Source organism: Helianthus annuus, chromosome 9 (assembly GCF_002127325.2).
Source record: "Helianthus annuus cultivar XRQ/B chromosome 9, HanXRQr2.0-SUNRISE, whole genome shotgun sequence".
NCBI lineage: Eukaryota > Viridiplantae > Streptophyta > Magnoliopsida > Asterales > Asteraceae > Helianthus > Helianthus annuus.
In genome coordinates this window covers 7,559,113-7,574,566 of record NC_035441.2, presented here as the reverse complement: position 1 = coordinate 7,574,566, position 15,454 = coordinate 7,559,113, and the positions used below count along the sequence as shown (strand labels likewise).

At 34.0% G+C, this 15,454-nt stretch overlaps 1 long non-coding RNA gene and 1 other non-coding gene across 2 annotated transcripts; both read right to left on the bottom strand.

The window, feature by feature from the left end:
* Positions 1-309: 309 nt before the first annotated feature.
* On the bottom strand, positions 310-1,099 carry LOC110874075. The gene is made up of 3 exons (XR_004866364.1): positions 1,012-1,099; positions 659-788; positions 310-557 (listed from the first exon to the last, which is right to left on the bottom strand). It is a non-coding gene; the product is annotated as an uncharacterized LOC110874075 (transcript).
* Positions 1,100-1,222: 123 nt separating this feature from the next.
* Positions 1,223-1,832, bottom strand: LOC118481933. Its single transcript, XR_004866363.1, has 3 exons — positions 1,734-1,832; positions 1,507-1,605; positions 1,223-1,291 (listed from the first exon to the last, which is right to left on the bottom strand). It is a non-coding gene; the product is annotated as an uncharacterized LOC118481933 (long non-coding RNA).
* Between the last annotated feature and the right edge of the window lie 13,622 nt (positions 1,833-15,454).

Here is a 15,454-nt window from a genome sequence, read left to right as displayed (position 1 = left end):
GCCACCGTTTGATATTGCCACCATTTAGCCACCAACCATTTGCCACCATTTAACCACCATTTTCATTGAAAATCGGTATCATTTAACGAACTTGTTGAATTATTTGCTACCATTTTGTGATTGCTTGAATATTGGTTTTTAATTCAGATTGATTTTCCACCTTTCCTTGCTTTTTTTTCATAAAAATTACATACAAATAAAATTACAAAATTAAATTAAAGTCTAATAAGATCACGAAAACCCAAAATTATATAAAACATCTTTGTATCAAAAACATATAAAATATTCTAATACAAATACTAGCTAAAACATCAGATGACTAAAATTATCCTAATATGATAAACATCGAAACATTTAAAACCAAGTGTTTGTAGCCCATCATCGAATTGTACTTGTTAACATAGCTTCAATTTGTTACATCCTATCGATCATAGTATCTTTGTCCACCTTATCTTTTTCTTTTCCAGCCAACAACCCCGCAATAATCCCATTTAACCTTTCTTTTTCTTCATACTTTTCCTTAATGAGCTCCTTATAACTAAGTTCAACTTTTCAATCTACAAAACAACCAATGAATTGAATCAAGAAGTCAGAATTCACAAAAACTAATAACGGGTCAAGATGATTGCAAAGAAAACAATATCTAATTGTGAGTTACAATTCAAGTGTTAGAAGCGAAAAAGCATGATTCGTGGGTATGGTGAGCAAAGGACGGATTTCCATCCTCTACCATGGATGTTGAGTCCAGTGAGCATATCTTCAATGGTGGGACCATAAAGCCAACCAACCTGAAAACAAATTTGTCAAATTTCTTAAATGATATCATACGTAGAATATTTTACTCTATGAAAAATCTATTTAGTTCATATCAAATCACATGACCAACAATGACCAACAATCGTATATAATATCTCTTCCCATCCTACTCACATAAGAAGGGATTGAATAAGATTGAAGAGAAATATACATTTATGTAAATATAAAAATGTGTTATGAGAGACGGTTAAGAACCTTGGAATGCGTAAACTGTAATGACTTCCGTATCTAGCGTGTAGATTAACAGAACCATCGGCACAAAGGAATGCAAGCTTTGAATAATCATCACTCGACACCTGTTTAAAAGTGAAATAAATATCAGATTTTAAAGTATAATACAAACAAAGAGATACAGCTTTTAATAATTTAAGCAAAAAAGATACCTGGAAATTGATAATATCTGATATCAGATGCCTTTCAAACTTCAATGATAACTCCCTTAACTCGTATATTTTGACTTGCGGTGGATAAATACCTAAAACTCTCAACCAGTCAGCAAATATGATAAAACAATTCTACACCTGATATCAGTGGCGGACCCATGAATTATTTGTTGGGGGTGCGGATGACGTGTTCAACCATATTTTCAAGGGGTGCGGCCGCCCACCCTGACCACTATGTAGGTCCGCCCCTGCATGATATAGAAATAGCCAAACGGAACATGAAAATACATCACAAATTCCCAATAACCTGAAGCAATGAGAAATTCGCCATCCGGGGTAGCTTTAATTCTAGTTGTTGCAGTTTCAAATCTTAAATCTTGGATCAAATCCACCCTTTCCATGTAATCTATACACAGAAAATAAAGCCGTTACATAAGCAAAAACAACTATTGAAATTAACGTACCACATCTAACCGATGAAATTCAAATTCAATATTTACTAAAGAAAATAAAAATAATAAACAAAATACATACTTTTGTCTTTGCGAAGAGCTCTAAGCTTCACTTGAGAACGTATGGCAAATTATCAAACAAAAAATTCCATACCTCGTTATTAAACAGAGATCCGAACCATTCATCTTGAAGAAGAAGTGAGCCCCTTCTTTTTTTTAGATGGTTTCTTGGTATCAACATCGGCTTAACAAGTTACCTGTTCTATGTTAATTCTGTATAAATGAGGTGAAGAAGCCACACATATCAAATCACATGACCAGCAATCATATATGTTATCCCTTCCCATCCTGCTCATAAAAGAAATATAAATCATATTAAAAGGAGAGATCAACATTAATGTAAGAGAAATTCGCCATCAGGGGTAGCTTTAATCCGTTCGGTACCGAAAGCACCGGTACCGGTATTTACCGGTGTTTTACCCATAAATACCAGTACCGTACCGTACCGGTACCAAAAACGGGAAAAGTGGGTACCGGTACCGAATATACCCGGTACGGTTCAGTACCAGTACCCGGTACCAAATGCTCATCCCTAATTATTGTCAGTATCTATCAAATGTTTAAGAAGAAACTGAAACAAACTCTTATTTTACGTTACTGCAAATCTTTTGATTTGGGTATTTGCCGATCTCAAATCCGCCACATCAAACCCTTGTACTATTTATTATATAATTTGATTACAATGTTGGATTACCATGTATATGTTCTTATGTGGTTCAACTGAAACGCCAACTCAAAGAACAAAAAACTACATACAAATAAATGTGTTGGGTAAGGTTGGCTAGCAACAGCTAAAATTTTTGGTTTCATAAGCAACTATTGAATCAAATATAGCTATACAAACAATCTTTATATCCTATGAAAGTTGTAGATTAAACTATGACCGGATAATAACAAGCATACATGGCCTAAATCTCCTGAATGCTAACATAAACACCTAAACAACCTTCAATGCTTCTGTTTAAAGCTTGCAAATAACACTATGCACCCACACCCACATAACCCAACAAATTATATATTCTTATGTTCCCATTAAAGTCAATGGGAACAATAAGCAATTAGAGCCCTTGGATCAAGATGAGATTAAATCTCAGCCATTTAAAATACCCAAAACCTTCTAGAAGGAGCAGTTACCTAAGGTGTGTTGACCTACTCATCCAACATTCTAGGAAGACCACTGGCCACGATCTTTCTGTTGAAAACACATTAATTACCAAAAAAAAAAAAAAATAAACTACAAGACCCACGTTCTATCTTTTGAAACCATATCAAAATAAATACAAAACTCAATTAAAAGCTATAAATTGTGTGAAGAACCTCCTGCCAAGAATAGGCTCTTGCACAAAAGATACATTCTTAGGAAAAAATAATAATAAGACCATGTGTAGTGGGGCGTGATTTAAAAAAAAAATGAAAAATAACGCTCCAAAACGCCCCCCCCCCCAATCCACTACACTAGGCGTTATAATAAAAAAAAATTCAAAAAATTGACCCTTGGCGTTATAATGAAAACGCTGCATGCTATAATGCCCATCCAGTGGTTGCTTTTTCCATGTTTGACTAGCCAATAGCATTTAGGTTGCTTTTTTTTTTTTTTTTTAATAATTGGAAGGGGCATTATTTGGGCATTATCCCCACTACACCACTTTATGCTATAATGCCCCATGCTGACTGGGTTGCCACGTGTCGGATAATGCCCCATGGTGGGGGCATTATAACAAGTTACCACTACACATGGTCTAATACAACAGAAGAATTATTAATAATACAAGTATTATTAATACTTTTTAATATTATAAAAAACATAATGTTGTCCTAATTGAGACGTGAAAAGAAAAAACTACCCAAAAGTACCATAAAACCAAAATATTCAAATTATCCGCAGTAGAAGCAGTACGTTTTCAATTTAAAACAAAAAAAAATGTGGTATAAGTTTGAAAATTTGGGCAGTTTTTATTGTGGGAAAATTTAGGCAGTTTTTATTGTGGGAAAAAACGTGGGTTGCTTGGGTTACACGTGGCAGTATGTTGTTGTTTTCACATGTCATTTACACATCTATTTAAAGAGACAAATGTGAAAAAAAAATCATGACCTTGTCCTCTCAAGACACACAAACCCGTAGTTACTTCTTTTGTTTCAGACCTGCAAGCAAAATCGTGTGAAGATACTGATAAAAGAACACTACATAATTCGAATTCGAATGTAAGTTTTGTTGTAAACCCTTAAAGTGCATAATGTTTCTTTTTCTTTTTTACGTCTAAAGTGGTAGCTTAGAATTTGTTTTTAATTTTTTTTATTATCTAATATGGAGCCGACATACAAATGTAGAACGCTGAACCAATGTGCATGTCAACGAGCAGATCACCACGATTCAAACGCCTGGAAGACATGATTGTTCAGAAATGAAGGTTTGCTCCTTTTATCTTTTCTTCACAGTTACACATTTTAAAAGTTATATCCAAACATCTAATTAGTTTTCTTTCATGCAAGATCGAAAATCTGTTAAAGAGTCAAAACAACCCAAGCTGGTAAACTTAAATTCAAGTAGCTTTCATTCCTGTACCTATTTTTTATATTGAAAAAGGATTCTAAAAAAACAAATATATATACATATATATGGTAGTTTTTATAAAAAAGTTGCACCTATTTTTATTATATTGAACATGGGGTGTGGGTTAGTACACAAAGGAGTGGCTGTTATTAACTGTTAATCAATATATAAATGATAATAAAAAAGATATAATTCCAATAGAATAATGTAAAGTAGCACAAATGTAAGACTGGGTAACTGACCCTGTTGTGACTTAACTCATCATGTTTGGCAGGAACTTGCGCTAGCTCAATCTCCTTACAAGGCCAACTACAGTCATCTATTATCCACGCCACTAGCCCACTCCGTTATCAAGTGCGCAATTCCATCTGTTTAGCCCACTAAAAGCTTAGTTTATGCACCAGAAAACTAAACATAAAATAATTCCTATAAAATACATTAGAATAAGTACCTCAATGTTTGATTTAGTAATTATATTATATAAATCATAATCCTAAAGCGTTTTTATGTAGTAAATGTAATATTATTATTACTACTACAATTATTATTATTATTACAATTATTACTATTATTAAAACTAAAATGTAATAATAATAATAATAATAATAATAATAATAATATTATTATTATTATTATTATTATTATTATTATTATTATTATAATACCTATCTATTTGTTAATAAAAAAATAAATCAATATATGTATAGAATGTAATTATTAATATGATTATTATGACAAAATACCTATTAGTATTGAAAACTGAGCAAAGTGTTTACAAAAACCTTTCATATGTTAATACCGTCTTTAAAGAACACAATTATAACCATTTTGAATTCTCTTACAAAAACCTCTCATATGTTAACACCTTCATAATAGATTAGTAAACCATCATAGCCATTTTGAACTGTCTTATTAGAATATTTACAAAAACCATTGATATGTTAACACCCTCATTGAAACTGAAAATACAACAAAGGGAAACAACAAATGAAAAATTATTATTGACTAAAAACTAGGAAGAATAATTATCAAGGGAACTGACCTAATTTGCTTTTTGCTTTCTTCAACATTCACACATACATGTGTTTCTATGGTTTCACTGTACAACAGCTTTGAACAAAAGAACAAGAAACTAAACTGAAGAGACCTCTCAACTCACACGCAGATCATCAACACGATGATCTGCAATCTCTGATCTATTCTACGAACAATGATCTTAACACAAGATCACAAGAATAACAAGATTTAACAAACCCTAAGAGAGAGAAGGAAAGAAACGAGGAGAGAGAGAGAGAGAGAGAGATGATTCTGGAAACTTTGAAGTTGCCTAACCGTACAGTGAGTGTGAGGGTTGTTTATCAAGAGCTGTATATACAGCCTTTAAAAAACAGTCAACACTCTTCAAGCAGTCAACAGTCTTCAAGCCCAACAGTAACAGTCTTCAAGCCCACCAGCAAAGTCTTTAATCCCAGCAGCAAGTCTTTATTTTAGCCAAGTCTTTATTTGAGCCCAAGTTGTATTCCTCAACCAAAACAAACAAAAACAATTATTCAGTAAAATATAATAAAATGATGTTTAATAAAAGTGTATGAGAATATTATTTCAACAGAGAGAGATCTGTGCATTTGTGAGTTGAAAATAAGCTTTAAACCAAAGCAAACCCACCGAATAACACATCAGTGACATCTGTGATGTCACACGTAAAGAACACAAAAAGTTTTACCACCTTCCAAGCTGGCCAATATAAACATCAACTCTTCAATGAAAGCAAATGAAGCACATTATACAACTCTCATTGCATAGAACTTTTACTAATTTATACTAAATAAATAAATAACAACTTTTAACTAAGAAAGTTGCACCCAATAAAAAGGTAATGTTATTTCAGAAACTAAACATTGTAGATAATTATTAAAAGACAAATTATTTGTGAGTAAAATACAAAAGTTCGGTTTTAAACACTTTAACTCATATTTTACCCTACATATAACATTTTAAAAGTAAATATTGGAAATACTTTTATTTTTAAAAGAAAATTGTTATTAATCAGGCTTATATGTAAATTTGTATTTTTTTCTGAGGTGATATTTGTTTAGTACTATTTTAAAATATTTAAAGCACAAATCTCGCATGAATACGGCCAAAATGAAACACTAACACTTAATTGTGGTACATGACTACTGTGTGCATGCTATGCAATATGTATTTTTTTTGCTGTTTTTTACATTAGTTTTATAAATGTGATTATTGTCGTGTCATTATACCATTAATATACCCGTCCACCGGACGGGTATAGAACTAGTTATAGACTTATAGTGCCTAATCCACCACTCCCAATACAATGGTTTTCAACAAAGAGAAACCCTAACACAATCGACCACTTTATAATTGAAACAATTATGTGCAACAAAATAATATAATAAAAGACAAACCTGAATTTGAATTTTACAATATTTGTCGCAGTTAAGAAACAAAATGATTTGCTTGGTGTTGAAGTCCAATCGTTACCATGTGATTCAGGGGAGATCGTTGACAGTGAGGTGGAGCGGAGGACGATTCCATCGGTGATTGTTGAGCGGAGGATGATTTGATCAATGATGGTAGAGCGAAGTTTATGGTTCTAGTGATTTTGGGGAGCATTAGAATCAAAACCCTAGATCTGATAACTTAATTGATATTCACGCTTAAATTTTGGGTGAGCGGGTAAATGTTTGATATTTCCGCTTAATGTTTTCTTTAAGTTGTGACCATGTGACGGTGGCAAGCTGAATGTCCATCAAAAAACGGTGGCAACTTCCATAAAACGTTTTATTTTTCATATATCTGTCACCATTTTACGACCGTATTATATAAATTATTATTATTTTGGATATTTGAGATGTATTTGCTACCAATAATATTTTGGTTGAAAAATGGTAACTGATTTTGCTACCATTTTCTTTTGGTTGCAAATTTTGGTGGCTATTACCTAGTTTTCTAGTAGTGAAATGCCTTACATGGCAGACTTATAACGAATCGTCTGAGGAAGTCCGGGTTAATCCGACCCGCCACATCGCTGCTACCATAGGATTAGGAGGAACCCTAACCGTGTCACCTCTGCCCCTTGTTGTCTGTGGTTTCTCCGCCATCATTAACCGCTGCATTCCACCACCCTATAACCATCGTTTCCGCCGCCAATCACCGCCAAACCCCAGAACCATCACCGAACCAGATCTAAAATAACTCCCTGTCACCCAACCTGCAGCCGTCGCTGCTGTGGTCTTGCACCGCCGCGTGCGGCGGCCACATCTCTCACACGTCTATCTCTCTACCATCGATCCTCTCTCTCACGGCTTTCACTCCCTCTCTCTCTCTAGACTTGCAGATCTTAGTGTTGTGAGAGAGAAATAAGAATGGGGGATAGGGTTTTGCCAGAGAAAAATGAAGGAGAAAGGAGTTTGAGATGCTTTTATACCTACGTTTAGTTAAATGGGTCCATATCAGGAATACGAACCCGTTTAATCGTCGCACGTCTCGATCACTTACTAAAATTTGCTCGCTAAACCATAATTAAATAAACCAGATACACTACACTGGTTATATAAATTTCACTAAACGGGTATTCGGTTCATATATATTTGTTAAATCAAATGTGTTTGGCCAGAATCGTCAGTTGAATAATAGGTTTTACACGTCGTAGGCCGTTATTATTTAGAATAAAAAATACATAAATATGAAGATACGCTTTATAACTGATTTGCTAAAAAAATCACTAACGCGTTAACATACGCAATTTCATGGAAGTTCACAAAATAAACATGTAAGTCATATAACATATATATTCACCAAATATATATTTATTTAATTGCTTAGGGATACTATTCCAATTGTCTACCCACATTTAGAGACAGACTCGTGTGTGATTATGAAATTCTCTAAACTATTGTCTTGTGAGTGTTTGTGCAATAACCGACACTTAATTAACCATAATCAGGTGTACTGTATGAATGAATGATTGAGATAACGGAGTTTCTGTTAACGGTGTTAACCTGAAATTGTCGGGTGTCACATGTGATCTCCTATTACCCATTGTGATCCATTAAGTACCAATATGGTCTATTAAGACATTTATGATCTACCATTGTCCTTTATTATCCATTAAAGCCCAACATAGTCCATTAAAACATGTGTGATCTACTGTTGTCCATTGTGACCCATTAAGAGCCAATATGGTCCATTAAAACAAGTATGATCTACTATTGTGCACTATGATCCATTCAGTCCCAACATTGTCCATTAAGACATGTATGATCTAATATTGTCCATTATGATCCATTAAGGCCCAATATGGTCCATTAAAACATGTATGATCTACTATTATCCATCATGCTCCATTAAGGCCTAATATGTTCCATTAAAACATGTATGATCAACTATTGTCCACTTTTATCCATTAAGAGACATATGGTCCATTAAGACATATACGATCCACTATTTGGCCATTGTGAATTATTTAGGCCCAATATGGTCCATTAACACATATATGATCTACTACTGTTTATCGTGATCCATTAAGGCCCAATATTGTCCATTAAGACTTGTATGATCTACTATTTGGCCGTTGTGAATTATTTAGGCCCAATACGCTCCATTAACACATATATGATCTACTACTGTTTATCGTGATCCATTAAGGCCCAATATTGTCCATTAAGACTTGTACGATCTACTATTATGCATTGTGGTAGATTAACACATATATGATCCATTATTTGTCTTTGTGATCCATTCAGGCCCAATACGGTCCATTAAGACATGTATGATCCACTATTGGTCCTTGTGATCCACTAAGGCCCAATATGGTTCATTAAGACATGTATGATCCACTATTGGCCATTGTGATCCATTTAGGCCCAACATGGTCCATTAAGACATGTTTGAATACTATTCTTCATTATGATCCATTAAGGCCCAATATGGTCCATTAACACACATATATGGCCCATTATTGCCCATTGTGATCCATTAAGACCCAATATGGTCTATTAATACATATATGATTAGGGATGAGCTCAGTATCGATACGAAAATACCGCTACCAAAAATCGTCAACTATGGGTACAGGTACCTGTACTGAAAATGTTTGGTACGATACTCTACGTTACCGGTATTTGAAAATTAAACTCGGTATAATATTGGTACCGTACTGAAAACGCCAAAAAGTGGGTACCGAAAATAATTCGGTATGGGAAATTTAGCACTAGTACTAATTTTGCATACATTAGAAACGTATATAAACGAAACTAATATGCATACTCTTACATATTATTTAGAAGAAAACACATATGGTTAGAATATATAACATTAATAATAGGATAAATTTTTAAATATGTAGTAAGATTGTTTTTTGTTTTATAATATTAACTAATATAATTTTTCAAATGAGAATATTAATTGAGATGGGAGTTTTGAATGAAATATTTTGGTGGGAAGTTTTAGAATGAAATATTTTTGGGGGGGAGTTATTTTGGGGGTAAGTTTAACTTTTAGGATAAATATTTTGGTGGAAAGTTTTAGGATGAAACATATTGGTGGAAAGTTTTAGGATTAAATATTTTGAGGGAAAATTTAAATTCTAGGATAAATATTTTGGTGGGAAGTTTTAGAATGAAATAATTTTGGGAATTTTTTTAATATGTTGTAACTTAAACATTTAATCACACATTTTTTCATAACATTTGATAATATTTCATCACACGAAAATAAACAAAGTGACAATGATGTGATGAATGTTATGTAAAGGCCCATGATTTTTTTTTTTAAATTTTAAGTGTAGATATTGTATAACATTTTGTCACAGAAAATAATATACATAACGATATGTATTAAATTTTAGCCACATTAGTAAATATCAAGTGTCCTAATACGGTGTATTATAATAACACCATAATGATTAAGCGTCCTATAAAGGTTAAAGTTATAAGACCCTAGTGTCAAGTGTCCTATTAAGTTATGTTATAATAGAACTCTAGTGAATAAGCGTCCTATAAAACTGATGTTTTATGACTCAAATATCAAGTGTCCTATTACAGTGTATTATATAAAGGTTAAATTTATAAGACCCAAGTGTCAAGTGTCTTTTTAAGTTATATTATAATAAAACTCTAGCGAATAAGCGTCCTACAAAACTAATGTTTTATGACTCAAATATCAAGTGTCCTATTATGGTATATTATAATAACACCACAATGATTAAGCGTCCTATAAAGTTTAAAGTTATAAGACCCAAGTGTCAAGTGTCCTATTAAGTTAAGTTCTAATATGACTTCGACTAGAAAGGGTTCTATAACACTGAACATTTTTTCCTTAACTACAACGTGTCCTATTAAGTTATGTTATAATAGGACCCCAGATGATCAAGTATCCTAATACAATACCACATAATAGGACACTAACAATTAAATGTCTTATAAAGTACTTTATTAGGATCTACGTTTTAAGTGTTCTATTAAATTATATGATAATAGGACACAAAAAATCATCCATCCTATTAAATAGTTTTTTAGGACACCGGTTTAGTAGAGTATATTATAAAAGGACCCCAAAACTTCATTAGTCCTATTAAATAGTTTTTTAGGACCCTCTTTAACAAGCTTCCCACAGAAAAGGTCCTAAAAAGCCATTTTTGTTGTAGTGATCGATTAAAGACCACATATACTTCAATTAAAGACTAACCGGATTGTGGGTGCTTAATACGAAAACTTCGATGGTGAGAGGGGAAGAAGTCTCTTGTGCCGCACGTAATTATGAAGGGAGCAGGGTTTGTTTTTGGTTTAGAGTATTATCTAATCAACTAACATATTACGTACATATACAGTATGAGGGTTTGGGGCGGTTTGGGCTTTGACCGAACTGGTAGGTTTGTTTGTTAATATTATGAGTTGTAACTATCTAAAGTGGTAATGATCACCCTAACTCTTTTCGCTAATATATAATGGTAGCAATGAACATGTGTTAATTAGTGTTTACAAGCTTACAACCCCACTTCTATTTGTTATCATGGAAATATGAAAGAAAATAAAGATCACTCTCAATACATGTGTTATGGTAACTTTGCAAGAGGGTTGTGGGTAACTATATCAACTTGCAATCCACTATCGAGAATTTCAACGACAGTCAAGTGGATCTTGTGGTCCAATTATATTCATGGAATATGGATATCTCAGCTCATTTAATTCAAAGAAATGAGTACATGTGAAGCATTCAAGTGTGTCGGCCATTTTCTTTATTCAAATTTATCAAACCTTAACAACCATTTAACCCCAATTCTATTGGACCATAATACTACTGTTATGCTAGAAATCGATGATGTGCAGATTGTGAATTTTTGTGGACAACTTTGATTTGCATTAACCTATATATAATAATATTATGTCATCCATACAGCCTCATCAATCACACTTGCACACAACAACCCATATTAATCAATAATTAAGAACAAGCAATCAAAACATTCACCCCTAGTCAAGCACATCGATCACTGAAAATCAAATAAAAGAGTCGTATACTAACCGAATTGGAACGAAGGAGAGGAGGGGCTGCCGTCTCTAGACTAGTAGGTTTTAGGGTTTGCAATACTAATCGAAACATATAACACTCATATCTACGTAAATATGGAGTAAATGAGAAGATTGGGCCGATTGATTCACACTTGACGGATTGGGCCGAGAGGAGAGGTGTGTGTCAAGATGTCCATGGGTGGCCCAACATGTATAAATCACACTAACCGGCCCAAATGCAAAGTGTGTGTGCTAAACAGGTTTACGGCCCAAGTATATCATGTAGATTTACGGTTCAATCAAATTTAATTACCTAACTTAGTTAAGCGCCACATAAAACATTTAACGATCACGTAAAGCATTTAACGATTTATTGCATAACCACTAATCATACACACATAACATTCAGCGCTGCACGCGATAGACAATTAAACGTTAAGTAGTGCTAATCCTAATTATTCGGGTTGTCACAGAAGAGAGCTAGTATGCTTTGTGAAAAAAGCATTTGAAATCTGATAAGTCAACTTTAGATAAATTTATACGACATATAGATGATATAGTTGACACACAATACACCCAAATAAAGGCAAGTATGGAGGAAAGCCGAACAAAGATAAAACATCAACACAATAATAAAATATTTGCATTATTATATATATCAAACCATATCACATGTTTGCTACAGTAGTATATTAGGGTATTTTTGATACTTTAGTCAACATATACGTGTTTTTATGCTGAGTGTACAATTGTCTAATGCAATGTCTTTTCTTTTTCCTTTTTTGTTTTTTTTTCAACTTATAAAATACACTTTGATTAACCATGTCAAATGTTTGCTACAGTAGTATATTAGGGTATTTTTGATACTTTAGTTAACATGTGATATACATGTTCTTATGCTGATTGTACAACTGTCTAATGCATTGTCTTTTTGTTTTTTTTTTCTTTAATTTTCAACTCTTAAATACACTTTGATTTTTTCAAACAAGGCATGTAAACAATTTCTTTTTCTTTCATTCTATAAAAATAATCCACCATATTGGTTATCATTTTGTTGTGATTAATAATGGTCTTTGTTTGTATGCTTAAAATTTCAAAAACTTTAGATACACATCAAACTACTTTACAAATTAGCATTTATTTTTATCCTAAAACAACATATTTGGAGTTAATATTCACACACTTATCCCTCTATCTCTCTCTATACTTATATATATATATATATATATATATATAAAGAGATAGAATAGGAAATATGTGAAAATAAGATTTTGAGGTGTGAGAATAATTAAAACCTTAATATATTATTTAGTGATAAATTTGATTATATTCATATATTTTGGATTAAACCATTAAATTGATTTTTTAATCCGTTCAACCTTTATTACGTTGAGTTCGCTAATATATATTTTTAAATTGAATATGTTGTTGTACGAAGTACGAACTGAACCAATTCTAACCAAAAAAATATCTATACCAGTATTGTTATGTCGGAACCGTTACCAATATTCGTTTTTTATTGTTTTAAATCAATGTAAAACGTGTGTTGATATCTTTTTGGACATATCATGACTTTATTTTTTTCATTTTTCTGTTTCAGTTACTATAACGAGTGAAGATACAATAATGAACCGAACCGATACCTATCGGATTCCCCTGCATAGCACGGGGATTACCCTCTAGTTATTATTAAATAAAGTTAGTATTGAAGCTCTATATATATTATAAGGGGAGCTGAGGTGTAACACCCCGTGTTTTCGAATGACAAAGTCAAAGTCCAAGTCAACTTTGACTTTCTTTGACTATAGATGGTCTATTTTCAGTTTTATTTGTATTATGTGGAGTAAGTGTTGTAATCAGGAAGAATCGAAGTAATCGAATGTTTTATCGACGCGAACCGATTTACGACTGTGAATAGTAGGAAGTAACAATGCGATAAAGTTAATTAATCTATAATCAAACCAATCTAACTATCATCGAACTCGAATCTCGAATTGTGCAAACTTTGGTTGTTGTATACGTGTGTGTGTGCCTTATGTGTTGCCTGTGCGTGTTTACTTTATGTTTTGTGTGGTGATCAATCGAATCAATCGAAACTCGAATCGAAACTCGAAACTCGAATCGAAACTGGAAACTCAAATCGAATACAATCTAAATCGAACTACGACGAATGGTAACGTAAGGATAGGGTGAATCATAGGAGATTGTATGTTAGATATAGTAGTTGGGACTGAAAGTAATTTGAATAGGAAACTCTATCGTGCCCGTCTCGTCTTCAATCGAAATCGAAATATCGAAAATCATCGCACCGAACACTCGAACCAGCCTGTTGATCGATCAGGCTGTCAGCCGATCGATCAGCCCAGCCGATCGGACGGACTGTCCGATCGGGATGCCTGGCCGATCGGCCTGCCCTTTCCTCTTTTGGAGCATATAAATAGGGCTGTCATTGTCATCCTTTCCACTTTTGGAAAGCTCTGACCGACCAGCTCGTGCTCCTCCTCTCGTCCTCAGATTTCTTCCTATTTCGGTAAGTTTCCAACCTAAATCTTGTACTTTCTTGATCAATGCACACTCCTACACCTTTCTATCTTTCAAATCTTGATTTCTAACCTTGAAATCATCAAGAACTAAGCATTCAAGGATGATGTCATCATGGTGTTCTTCAAGAACACCATGTGTTGGCCTCAATCCACCATGAATGGCTCGGATCTAACCGATTTCCACATACACAAGTCAAGATCTATCAAAGATCTGAACATTTACATATTGTGTTGGCCTCAATCCACCATGAATGGCTCGGATCTAACCGATTTCCACATACACAAGTCAAGATCTATCAAAGATCTGAACATTTACATATTGTGAAGGATTGAAAGAAGGATTTCCAACTTTCTTTCAACTCTTTTACACTCAATGCCTTCAAACCGGTAGAAACGGAGCTTGAGCCAACTCACCGATCATTCCAATGGGTTAAACGTTAAACTGACGATTTTAACCGTTCACCGGCCAGACTTGGGTGATCCCGTCCGAGCAGGAGAAACAAGTAAGAACGAAAGTGCCATAGTTCAACTCGTCGTCAACAAAACGTCAATTAAGCAGAACAGCCAAGTGTTAGACGAACAGGCCGACCAGGTTAGGATGCTGATCGAACGGTTAGGCTGTTCGAAAGAACAACCCAACCGATCGGACATCTCAACCGATCGACCAGGCCAGCCGATCGGCTAGCATGTGGCCCCACACCTTGACAAATTCATGAGGCATGGTGTTGAACGAAGTAATGACCGATCGAACGACCTAATCGATTGGTAAACATTACTCTTCGGATCATGAGATACTATGCTTCAACACTTAACCGATTTTCAACTTGTTCGACGCATTGGGGTGCCACCCGATCGAACATGCTATCAGAACGAATAGACTGTTCGATCGGATATGCTGCCCGATCGAGTGACAACCTAATGAGGGCTACTACTGAAGTTCCTAACCGATCGAATAAGCCGACCGATCGAACAGAGTGTTCGATCGATCGACCTGACTGTTCGATCGATCGACCTGAAAGGTAAGAACACTTCAGTGTTCTCAAATGCTACTACGAAAACTTCAAAAGTTCAAATCCTCCCACACAAACACATCAAAGGAAGAAACAATCCA